This window comes from Suricata suricatta, chromosome 12 (assembly GCF_006229205.1).
Source record: "Suricata suricatta isolate VVHF042 chromosome 12, meerkat_22Aug2017_6uvM2_HiC, whole genome shotgun sequence".
Lineage (NCBI taxonomy): Eukaryota > Metazoa > Chordata > Mammalia > Carnivora > Herpestidae > Suricata > Suricata suricatta.
The window spans coordinates 93,880,745-93,892,684 of NC_043711.1; the positions used below are offsets into that span (position 1 = coordinate 93,880,745).

The 11,940-nt window shown below is 48.0% G+C and overlaps 2 long non-coding RNA genes across 3 annotated transcripts; both read right to left on the reverse strand.

Annotated features, from left to right (window-relative positions):
* Positions 1-4,727: 4,727 nt before the first annotated feature.
* Positions 4,728-6,181, reverse strand: LOC115274828. 2 transcript variants are annotated; one of them, XR_003901283.1, is made up of 2 exons: positions 6,082-6,181; positions 4,728-5,632 (listed from the first exon to the last, which is right to left on the reverse strand). It is a non-coding gene; the product is annotated as an uncharacterized LOC115274828 (long non-coding RNA). The 2 variants fall into 2 exon arrangements; XR_003901282.1 differs by lacking the exon at positions 6,082-6,181 and adding an exon at positions 5,921-5,954.
* Positions 6,182-6,515: 334 nt separating this feature from the next.
* On the reverse strand, positions 6,516-8,742 carry LOC115273047. Its single transcript, XR_003900635.1, has 3 exons — positions 8,440-8,742; positions 7,932-8,203; positions 6,516-6,708 (listed from the first exon to the last, which is right to left on the reverse strand). It is a non-coding gene; the product is annotated as an uncharacterized LOC115273047 (long non-coding RNA).
* Positions 8,743-11,940: the final 3,198 nt, after the last annotated feature.

Sequence of the window (11,940 nt, forward strand, 5' to 3'; positions counted from 1 at the left end):
TCTGAAACAAAACCAAACAATTTGGCCAACCAGGCAGGATTTCTTTGCCTGAAATGTTTTAGTTTTCTATGACTTTGAGGTCAGCACACACCAGTTTCTAAGACCCATCTCTGCTGTGAATAAGGGAAGAATCCAGGAGACAGGGGCCCCTACGAGTGGAAAGTAAAAGAAAAGGCACAATATAGTCCATCGACTATCAAAAATTTGGTCAGAATGTTTGCTGAGTAAAGTAACCATGTCGACCAATTCTTCTTACTCTGAAAAAGGCAGTTTCTTTCTTTCTTATTATTGTTTTTTAATGTCTTATTTTTATTTTTCAGAGAGAGAGAGACACAGTGTGTGAGTGGGGGAGGAGCAGAGAGAGAGGGAGACACAGAATCCGAAGCAGGCTCCAGGCTCTGAGCTGTCAGCACAGAGCCTGACTTGGGGCTCAAACTCACGAATCATGAGATCATGACCTGAGTCCAAGTCGGACTCTCAAACGCCACTCAGGTGCCCCTGAAAAAGGCAGTTTTGAATTCACATGGCTCCAGTCTCCATTCATGCAGTCTTTTGCAACTATTTCTAGGTGTGAACATTTTCATCAAAGAAAACTTGTCATAGAAACTCAATTGCTAAAACAGACCAGAAACAGAGGTGCTCGGGGGGGGGGGGGGGGGGGGGGGGGGGGGGGGGGGGGGGGGGGGGGGGGGGGGGGGTGAGCCCTGCCTCCACGCCCACCCCAACTGTTGTCTTTGAATCTTGCAGACACAGTTGACACATTTTAAGGATCCTTGGACAGGCGAGGGACGAGAGCATCAGAGAGCATTCGGAAACTTCTAGGAGGGTTCTGGATTGTCACAATAACTGAGGGCTGATGTCCTTTCTGGCAGTTAGTGTGTGGGATCAGGATGCTACTGTAGGACTTGCAATGGAAGAGACAAGCCCTCACAGCAAAGAATTGTCGTCCCCAAATATCCACCCAGCCCCCATGAAGAGACATCTAACTATAGGCTTCAGCTGCCTTTCAGGGGCAGGAGCTAAGGGTCACCTGCCCAGCTTTAGCCTCAGTTTCCCTATCAGGAGGAATATCACTCCCCTCCCCCCACCTCACTGTGGAGCACAAATAGACCAGCCTCCACAGTCACCAAGAATGGCCACGGGATCCCCATTTGACTAATGCAACAGGAGAGTAAATGCATTCTGGGATCTGGAGAATCTTCTAGGAAGGGTTTCATCTTTAATAAAATGGACACACAGAAGGAAACTCTATTTCCTGCCTTTGAAAAGAATTGGTTGAGGACAAGATGGTAGGAGCAAAGCAGCTCTTCTGTGACCATGAGGACATATGCTTCAGAATGAGGCCACGGGAATGAGGAAGACAGGGCCGGAGGACAGATGGGGCGAAGTGAAATCAATCACTGCTTCTGCTCCTGGGGATAATAAATAAGATTCTTTAAGTTTGAGTTCATCAGATATTCGGTTACTGACATGCAGGCACATTTTAGTGGATAGATTTTCCTACTTCAGCTTCATCCAGAAATACAGAGCGGAGCTCTGGGGGAATGTTCTGCACAGACACAGACACTTTGATTTTCACCGGGGTTTTTCTTGTTGACTCCAAGGCTGCGTAAACCTTTTCCGACATTGTAATTGATCTCTTCCACTTCTGCCTGAGGGTGGTTGTCCGAGTTCTGTTAAGTAGTACAGGCGCTTCTGGTTATTAACAGCCATTCTATACTTAAATTCTTTAGAATCTTTGATCTGTTAGGCCCCAGCACGACCAAGAATACCCAGGGATGGGGAGAGACATTCAGTATTGACTCTGAGATAGAGTGATTCTCCCTCTGCTCTCTTCTCCCCCCAGTGCAGACCTGTGTATGCCCCCAGGGAACAGGGATGGGGAGCTCATGTGGTTTCTAGTACAAACCTTTCTCCTCCCTCCCAGTTCCCCGATTCTGCGCCCCGTGGCACCCCCAGAGGTAGCCCTGTGTGCCTGTCCAGAAGCCCTTGCTCCAGCGCAGGCAGATTGGGCTCAGCCGTCCTGCCTGGGAGAAAGCCCCAAAGCAAGGGGTCACTGCTGATGGACCCATCGGCCTGCAGGGGTGAGGAGGACTCAGGTTCTGCCACCCCAGACCCTGAGTTGGAGCCAGGGCAAGGCCGCCGGGTCCCAGCTGCGCCTCTCTCTGTGCGCGTCAGAGTCCCCGTGTCCTCCTGTGCAGCCCCAGGGGCCTCTGGAAGCTCCCAGTATGGATGTGGCTGGACGAAGTCCAGGTCCTGGTGGGGAGACGGCTGTGCCTGCAGCTCCTTCCTGAATCCTGACCGACGATCAATAGACATGTTACAATGGGACAGAGCGCTGCCAGGAGGAGGGCATCTTCTCTCCCCAACGGCACAGCCAAAGTCACCCCTGGGTCCTGAGAGGTGGGGAGCAGGGGTAAGGCGGCTGCTGAGTGGAATGAGGGAGCACGCTCACAGACTCACAAATCTAAGGAAGACACGCAGACTCAGGGGACGGAAATCGTTTCAGGGCAAAGTAGACATGCCTTGGCCATGGGTTATACACTTGCAACTTGACTTAAAATTTTTTTAAAACGTTTACTAATTTTTGAGAGAGAGGGAAACAGAGCATGAGTGCAGGAGAGACAGAGAAAGAGAGGGAGACACAGAATCCAAAGCAGACTCCAGGCTCTGAGCTGTCAGCACAGAGCTCAACATGGGATTTGAACTCATGGACCGTGAGATCATGACCTGAGCTGAGGTCGGACGCCTAAGTGACTGAGTCACCCAGGTGCCCTGATTTTTTCTAAAGAAGCAGTTTATATGTACAGAAAAGTGTTAGGTAAGAAGCATCTGGGTACTCACTGTTCTGTGATCAGAAATCTGACTTCCGAAGTTCATTTGAACCCTCCCGTGCCCCCTCTCCCATGGACTTCCCTCTGTCTCCCCAAGAAGCAGCCGCTCCTCCAGCTTTGTTTTCTTACCGCACTCATGCACATTATACTTCTAACGAATTTGTTTAGCCTCCCAAATGCTACACATATTACTTGGCACAAATGGTATTATTGTATATATTCTTCTATAATCTGCTTGGTTTTATTTCATATAATGTCTTTGAGTTTGATTCTTGTTGATATCTATTTTTCTAGTTTATTTTGACCTCTGTACCCATGGTGTGGTCTTCGGCCAATGGATATTCGAGTGGACTCTGTGTTTCACAATCACAAAGCTGCAATGAACATTCGGGGCCACTAGTCCTGGTCCTTTTCCCAAGACTGTCACTCAGGTATTTACCTGGGAGAGGAAAGGACTTGCTTTTCTGGGCAGGTCGAGGGAGGTAAAGCAGAGGCAGGGATCCAAAACACACGTAGGCAGTGCTATTTGACCTTTCTAGCCACCCCTGCTTTTGATAAGCATCTGGATTTTCTTTGGGAGAATCACCCATCCCCATTAGGGGCAGCCTTGGTGGAACTATTTGATCAAGATGGCCTTCCTGTCCCCATAAGCCGGGGTGTACATGTGATCCTAGCTGCGTCAGTAGGTAATGTGAATCTCTAGGTAATTTGAATCTGAGGAGGAAAATAATACAGTCTGGGAATGGCTAGACACCTACTGTGTCTAGAAGAAATTGTCTTTATTTCTTCTTTGTGGAAACTCAGAGACGATTCAATTCTTGCTCCCTCCTTTCTTTGCTTGTTTATTTATTTTGAGAAAGAAAGCGTGAGCAGGGGAGGGGCAGAGAGGATAGGAAAGAGAGAATCCCAAGCAGGGGTGTGTGTGGGGGGGAATTCAGGCTCAAAAACCATGACATCATCACCTGAGCCGAAATCAAGAGTGGGATACTTAACCGACTGAGCCACGCTGCACCCCAATTCTTGCCCTTTCTAAGGCTGCTTCTTCCTTTTTTGAGCTAACCCATATCCTTCCAGGAACTCCTTTATCTGCTTAAGCTCCCTGGACCCCATCTCTGTGAGTTTCAACCAAAGATCCCTGACTGATACAGCCATCCAGGGACTATGCCAGGGTGGCAGGTGGATGAGTCTTCCTGGGACCCAAGACAAAATGTTCTCTCTCCCACCGTGTTCACCGCCCTGCCTTGAACCATTCAGCCTTGGAGAGGACTTGAGGCATGGACCCTTTGTGAGCCAGCCAATTTCAAAGTAGGAAAATTCATTAGTTCCCAGCCATCGACTCCCACTCAGCCAGCACCAGTGTTGGGCTAGGCACTGCGCTGAGGTGGAAGACGTGGCCTTCACCCTTGGAGGGGCTCCTAGAAGAGCTTGAAGCGAATTCTCACAAGGGAGGAGCTCATCAAAATGAGCTCGCTGTGAAAACCCTTATGTGTGTATTCTACCTGGGGAAGAAATGTCCATCTATGGCATGTCTCAATCCCCTCTTCTGCAGACGCCTCGTACAACACTCGGTTTCCATTGAAGGATGGTTCTGTGCTCTGGCCACGCCCCAGGAATTGGGGAGAAGGAAGAGTTTCATCTTTTAAGGCAGACAAGGTATTTCATAAATGCCTGCCAATACATGAACTCACCAGCCACTGCTGAATCAAGAGACCCCATAAACAATAGGTCAGTGATTTCAAATCCGTTTTCCAAACACAAACAGATGAGTCTGAAAGACATAGAGGACACTCTGGAAGAGGTCACTGTGGGTTATATGTATTTTGATTGCTTCCAAAGAACATAAGGAAAAAAAATCGAACCTTTCTCACATAGGAGCCAGGGCGTTGTGAATAGTTGTTTTTAAACTCCTGCATCTCTTTATTTTGGAAACAGAACTTTCTTCTACCTCCCCACTCTGAGCCCCGCCCTTCCATTTTCATTGGAAAGTCCTTCGCTGGAGCCTTTGGTCTATCTGATTTGGGAGTCAGAGAAAAGACCCAAGACCCAGAGCTAAGCCAATCATGTAGCATTTCCCAGGGATAAGCCAATCAGCACACAGCCTTTCTAGAGCGAAGCCAATCACTGTGTGGTGCTCCCTGGGAACAGCAGTTCATCAAGGGTGAGCACGTGACCAATCAAAACGCCTCTCAGGACTTAACCGAGAAGCTCCTGGCTCTTTTCTTCTGAGTTGAGCCTGGAGGAAGAGGCTGGAGGTACCACAGACCCCCTTGCCACCCAGAGCTCGGGAAGGAGGTGGACGCGGGCAATGATAGAGCCATGGTACCGAGAAACTGAGCCTTGTTGTACTGAGTCCAGAATCTAGTCATGCCCGAAGCCAGCACCGCACTTCGACGGTTGTTTTGGGGGCTAACAAACTCTCTTCTTGCTGGATCAAGATGCGTTGGCATTTTCTGTCCCTCGCTACTGAGGAGGAAGGAGTTCTCACTAACACCAAAGTATGGAGGACTCGGTTTCCCCATCTAGGTTAAGAGGATTTGATCTTCAGCACCCTCTTCCAGCAGCTCTGTCCGGGTTCTCTGGTTCTGGGTGATTCTTCACTATCTTTGTTTCTGAGCGTTTCTGAGTTTGGTGCAGACGCCCGGTTTCAAATCTCCGTGTCACCACCAGTAGCTGTGACTTTGGGCAAGTGACGTAAGCCCTCTGTGTAAGCCCTCTGTGTCTCCGGTTTCTCACCCGGGAAATGGAAATAAAGACAGTGGACCCTCATTAAAGGTGTTGGGAGATGTGGAGGTGTTGATCTGCGGAATGATTAGAACAGGGACTCAGAGAAAGCGCCTTCTCGGGCTGACTGTCCCTACTGTTACGTCATAACTCACAGTGACGATCCCTGTCTAGAAGTCTCCTTCCTTCTTGCTGGTTGTCGCATTCCCTAGCACCTTGCTGTCTTGGCTAGGACTCCACCGTTTGTTCCTTTTCACAGTCCAAACTTCTGTGCTCCGTGTCCAAACACTAGGCGATTTCTCTTTCCAAGGTCACACGTACCTAATCTGAGAAGTCAACCCGGCAAATAGGTTCACGGGGTTCACCTTCAGACAGGAGGAGAGTAGAAGTTTCTGTGCCTCCCACTTCAGTTTATAAATCTCTTTAATGAGTACGATTTTTCATTTCTTTGGCTACTTAGAATCCATTGCACTACCCCTTGCTAACCAACTCCCTGGAGACCCCTCTCCTGCCACCTGATGCTCACCTTAACGAGACTTTGGGGTTAGGTGACGTAGGATCATCGCGGCTTTCCTTTCCGGGCAACTGTGATTGGTCCAGGGATGGGCACGTGACACACTCAGGGCCAGTGAGACGCAACGAGGCTGTTGCAGTGGCTTCTGGGAGTGCTGCACACATTGGTCAGTCCTGCGGCCGAGATAGGAGACTCTCAAAATGGACCCGCACAAGGAAGGAGGAGCCAGAGACCAGGAGACACTAGTCAGGACCTGGTGACGTCATCTGAACGTCTAGATTGTGCTGTGCCGGAGACCAGCTACTTCTTACACTTCGTAGTTATTTGAGGTCATAAATTCCTTTCTTTCAAAGCTATTTAACCCAGTTTTTTTGTTGTTGTATGCAACCAAGAGTCGAGATAAAATCTTTGATTTATTGACGTTTGCATTTAAAAAGGAGCCTAAAAGGAGCGGGCAGACAGGACTGCAGACACACGAAAGTCCTGGGGAGGGGGAGGGGGTAGTTTGTGGAGACTCTGGGACATTGTCACGCAGGAAAGCTGATGATTCTCAGAGTCCAGATGCAGCAGGTTCTGCGAGAAGAGTCATCCAGCGATCCGTTGTCTCCCTTCGTTCCTCCAGAAGGTGTCCTTCTGTCCCTTTAAGACAGCATGCAGATAGCTTAGGATGGCTTTGATTAGTCCAACAGGGGAGAAAACGAGAGATGCTTAAAGCCAGAACCTTTGGAAGGTGATGATGCATGGCTAAAAGGTCACCCAGGTGCCACCGACATCATTCAGGACTTTGATGCTGGGAGTGGGTGGTCTGGTTTCCCTCAACTTCTTCAAAATGTTGAGTCCCTGATCTGCCAAGACCCCAGATAGAGCGGGAGGCATTTATAGGATGGTGGGAAGATAACCTTTCTAGTCACAAAGTGAGAGTTTCAGTTACTTTACCACCATTGAGCCAGGAAATCATTGTCTAAAATAGAGTTTTTTTTTTTAATGTGCAAATGAGCTGCTTGGTTGACTTCAAGGGGCAAAGGTTCCAGCAGCCTTCGGGGCTGGCCATTCATCAAGTGAACTGGCAGACACAGGACGGTGTCCGAGTCTGTGTGTGCTCTCATAGAATAGCAGGTCGTGTCCTTTTGACTCGCTAATCAGTTTCCCCGAGTTTTCTGGGCTAATGAATCACTTTCTCTGGTCTCCATTAGCTGCACATGGTGTTTCTGTTGGAAAGACCTTCATGTTTACATTCTTATTTAATAGAGAGCTTTGATGGACACCAGGCTGGCTTACGGATGAGAGCCTCTGACCCTGGGTCAGAGCAGGAAATGGGATTTTCAAGAAATGTCGCAGAGGTCATAGAAGGCAGGAATAAAGAAGTAATCACAGACACAATGCTGAAAGATCTTTGAGAGGGAGCAAACCCCGGATGCGTGGCCCGGGGTATCAGTCAGAGCTCTCCAGACAGATAGAACCGATGGGAGGTTGTGTGCGTGTGTGTGTGTGTGTGTGTGTACAATTTATTGTAATGCATTGACTAACATGGTTATGGAGACTGAAAAGTCCCATGATCTGGAAACTAGAGACCCAGGAAAGCCAGCAGTGTAGGTCCAGTCTGAGTCCCAAAGTCTAAGAACCAGGGGAGCCAATGGTGCAAAGTCTAGTGCAAGGGCGGGAGAAACCCATGGCCCCACTCAGACAATCAGACAAAGCAGATTCTCCCTTCTCCCACCATTTTTGTTCCAAGCAGGCCCTCAATGAATTAATGGTGCCCACCTATGTTAGGGAACAATCTGCCCTCCTCAGTCCCCCAACTCAAATGCCAGTCTCATCCAGAAACACCCTCACAGACACACCCAGAAATAACACTTGATTACCTATTAGGACATTCCGAGACCAGTCAGATTGACACATGAAATTAACTGTCGCGGTAGTGAATTCCTGGGTCCTTCCTGAAGGCAACTCTCAGGAGAGAATGTTTTCATGTTTTCAGTTTGTAAAATTTATTCCCAAAGGGCAGAAGCACCAGTTTGACTTGCTAGAAATCTGCCAGTTTTGGAGAAGAGGATGACGCTGGGTAGCGAGTCACTGCGCTTCCCAGAGTTAACGTTGGAGGCATCAGCTATCTGCCAGGACGGGTGAGGTTTCGCTGCAATGACAAACAAGACCCATATCTCAGCAGCTTACAAGAGGAAACGGTTCGTTCGTGCCAAGGCTGCATTTCCACCTCGGGGTCAGCTGGTCAGCACACCAAGACCCAGGCTCACAGAGGCTCCATGTTGGCCGGAAGAATACTCCATGGCTTTTAAAATATTTGCCCAAGGGGGACATGACCACTTCCTCCTGCCCCATGTCTAGGGTGAAGTTAGTCACGACTGCACCTACCTTCCAGCAGCAGTTGGGGGATGGGGAGAGGGAAGAGTCTAGATGGAGACAGGAGGTATTTGATGACCGCACCTCATGACGGGCAGTGACGTGGAGCTCGGTAGGCCCGGATCCCTCTCTCGGGCAACAGAGCGGGCAGGTGGGGCCAGGCCTCTTAGCTGCTGAGAGAGGCCAGCCTGCTCACCACTCGAGATCTTAATGCCACCAAGACCCCAGCTTCTTTTTCATCCACTTTGTAACGTTTTCATGAATTAATACAAATGTAGACGCTTTGTGAAACATCAGCCCTTGGAAAGGCCAATGTCTTATCCTGGAAGGAAGGAAAATTTGACAAGAGGTTAAAATTCTGTTCTCAACAAGTGGCTCTTCTGGAAAAAAAATCAGAGGGTCAAATGCAAAGGATGACCATGACAAAGTTGTGTAAATGACCAAAGACTGTAAATGTTGATATTTAGCATGGAAACTGTTACATTATCCTCTTAAATCCTTTTTAAAAATGTGCTGAGTATTCTTAGCCATTAGTAAGATGTCTCATTCCCTTTTGTCCTTGAAAGATCTCTTCCACTTCTCACTGAAACATTTATCTTATTTCAATATATTTTTATCCTATCACTTATTTTACTTATAAATTAAGCATGTTTAAAATTTTCCCTGGGTTGAGTTATTGTTGGAATTATTTGTAACACTTAACTGATCCAAACAACATGAAAGTATAGTGACTTTGGAAGAATAATTATGAAACATCAAACAACACTTTATTGGCAATGCATGTCATGTGAGGTGGATGGTGGGAATCAGGGGGTCTTAATTAAAGGGCACTTTAATTAAAAGGGAATCAAGGGGGTTTTAATTAAAGGGCACTCAGACCCCAGTATTGTAAGCTGCCCCCTACTTACATGTGGCGGAGGTTTGCACATCTCTAAGCAAGGCACTATGGGAAGGACTTGGATGGGTGAAGATCCTACTTCTTTTTTTTTTAATTTTTCTGAAAAATTTTTAATGTTTTTTTTAAAATTTATTTTTGAGAGACGGAGAGAGACAGCACGAGCAGGGGAGGGCCAGAAAGAGAGGGAGATACAGAATCCAAAGCAGGCTCCAGGCTCTGAGCTGTCAGCACAGAGCCCAATGCGGGGCTCGAACCCACGAATCATGAGATCGTGACCTGAGCTGAAGTCGGACTCTCAACTGACTAAGCCACCCAGGCGCCCCAATTTTTCTTTACATTTATTTATTTTTGTGAGACAGAGAGAGAACATAAGAGAGGGAGGAGCAGAGAGAGGAGACACAGAATCCAAAGCAGACTCCAGGCTCTGAGCTGTCAGCACAGAGCCCGACGTGTGGCTCAAACTCACGAACTGTGAGATCATGACCTGAGCTGAAGTCAGACACTCGACTGAGTGCAATGGTGAAGGAGAGATGGGAAAGCGGACCAATGGGAGCCCTCTCAGGTAGGTCAACAGAGGGAAGGCTAACCTGAGCAGTTTGCGTGTCTGTGTCCGTGTACTGTAGGGCAAGTGCCCCCGGGAGTAACCCGGCTTCGATTTAAAAATTATCTTTTCCTTGACTTGCTGGCCTGGCTTCCCCCTCTCTGCTCACAGAGGAACAGCAAATATGGGGAAGAAACACAGGACTCATTGTATAGAATTTCTCACACTGTCATTCGTCCCCAGGACCACGCTAGGAGGTACTCAGAGCGAAGCATCTTTACCGCTATCCTCCCACAGGACGGAGGACAAGGTATATTTTTGTTGGCTCGTGGATGCCCCACGCCTCCCTTCTGTTCCCCATCCTTTCCCTCCAAGACCCCACCTCCCTCTCCCTTTCCCTCCTCTGGTCCCCTGTTCTTCCCTCCCCCAGCTCCCATATCTTTCCTTTGTTCTGTTCTCTCCTCTTCTTTCTCCTGGAAATCATCATCACAGGACTAAGGCTTGGATATTATTTGCGTAAAACCATCACGAAGGGGTCAAGAGTGACATTTCTTTACGGGCTTGGGTCCAAGCCTGTGACAAATAGAGGTGATCCCAGGGAACACAAATTGTTAACGTGATATGGAAATTTCGATGCGGGCACTACATATTTGCGTGGGGAAGCCGAACAGCGCAAGGTCAAGGCGGATGAATTCCGTTCCCCAAACACTACAATAAGAAGGCGGCTGCAAATTAGGTTTGAAATGGACATCCCTGTCCTCAGAGATTTCGCAGTGACAAATGGATCAGTCCCCAAGTAGAACACAAAGCTAGTTTGCTTTCATATGAGCGAGGACGGTTAGGGCCGTGTCTCTATGCAGCTCCAGTCAACTAGGCTCCGTCAACTTCTGTGAAATAGGAGGTTGAAATAGCCCGACGCTTCTCCCCCGAGCTTCTCAATTAAGTTGCAAGAAGAGCTGGCCCTTGAGAAATCCTTACACGTTTGAATCCTTGAGTTTATTTATTAATATTTAATAGTCTTTCATTTACAATGAAAAATGCTTAATTATTTGATTGCTATTTATTACTTTTAAATTAATAGTGGTTCCAAGAAACGGCTTGGAAAGGAAGTCTTTAGAGCCCTCAATAACATCCGCCAACGGGCCCTCCATGCCGTCCCATGTAATATAACGCTAAGCATACATATAACGCTACGCATATATAACCCTGCAGGTCTCTATCACTCCCCCTTCCACAAAAAAATTGCTGCCTCAAAGACCCTCCTGTGAACAAAATGCTTCTCATACGTTTTCCAAAAAACACAAGCCATTATTTTTTTCCTTTATGTCGGGCAGCTCCCATGCCCTCATACCCAGAGCAGTGCCTGGCAATTAACTGGCGTCATAAATATTTGCCGTGGGCATTAATGAACGCATGACCTGCCGAGCGAGTGAATGAGGGCTTTGTGACGCCTCTCCTGCTGCATCTGCGCTCCGCGTGGACACAGTGTTTTGCAGAGCGCCCCTCTGGGAAGGTGGACAGGCCGGTCCCCACCCTGTCTCTGCTCGCAGCGCCGGTGCAAGAAGGCGCATGCGTGCTGCGCTGACACCTGAAGGCGGGGGAGGGCGGGGCAGAGAGAAGCACCCAGAAGTGCTCTGGAGTTAGGAACCCGGGAGAAGACTGAACTTCCTATTAGGGAAGTGGAAAGAAGGAAGAGTCTGGCTGGATATCTGTTGGGGAAATCTGATCACACAAATGAAGCTATGGACACAATATGAAAGACCTGGAAGCCAGCGAGGAAAGTGGTTTGGCTTTGTTACTAATGATCATCCCATCTGCATAAGCTAATGTGGACAAGAAAAATACCAACAACACAACCATGCACAGGATTCTACAATTTGCAAAGGACTTTATTTCTTGTTTGTTTTTATTTTTCAAAACCTATGCTAGGTTTTATGGCAGTTTTAATATTTTATTTATTAAAAATTTTTAGTGTTTATTTAGTTTTGAGACAGAAGGAGACAGAGCTTGAGTGTCCGAGGGCCAGAGAGGGTGAGGGAGACACAGAATCCGAAGCAGGCTCCAGGCTCCCTGC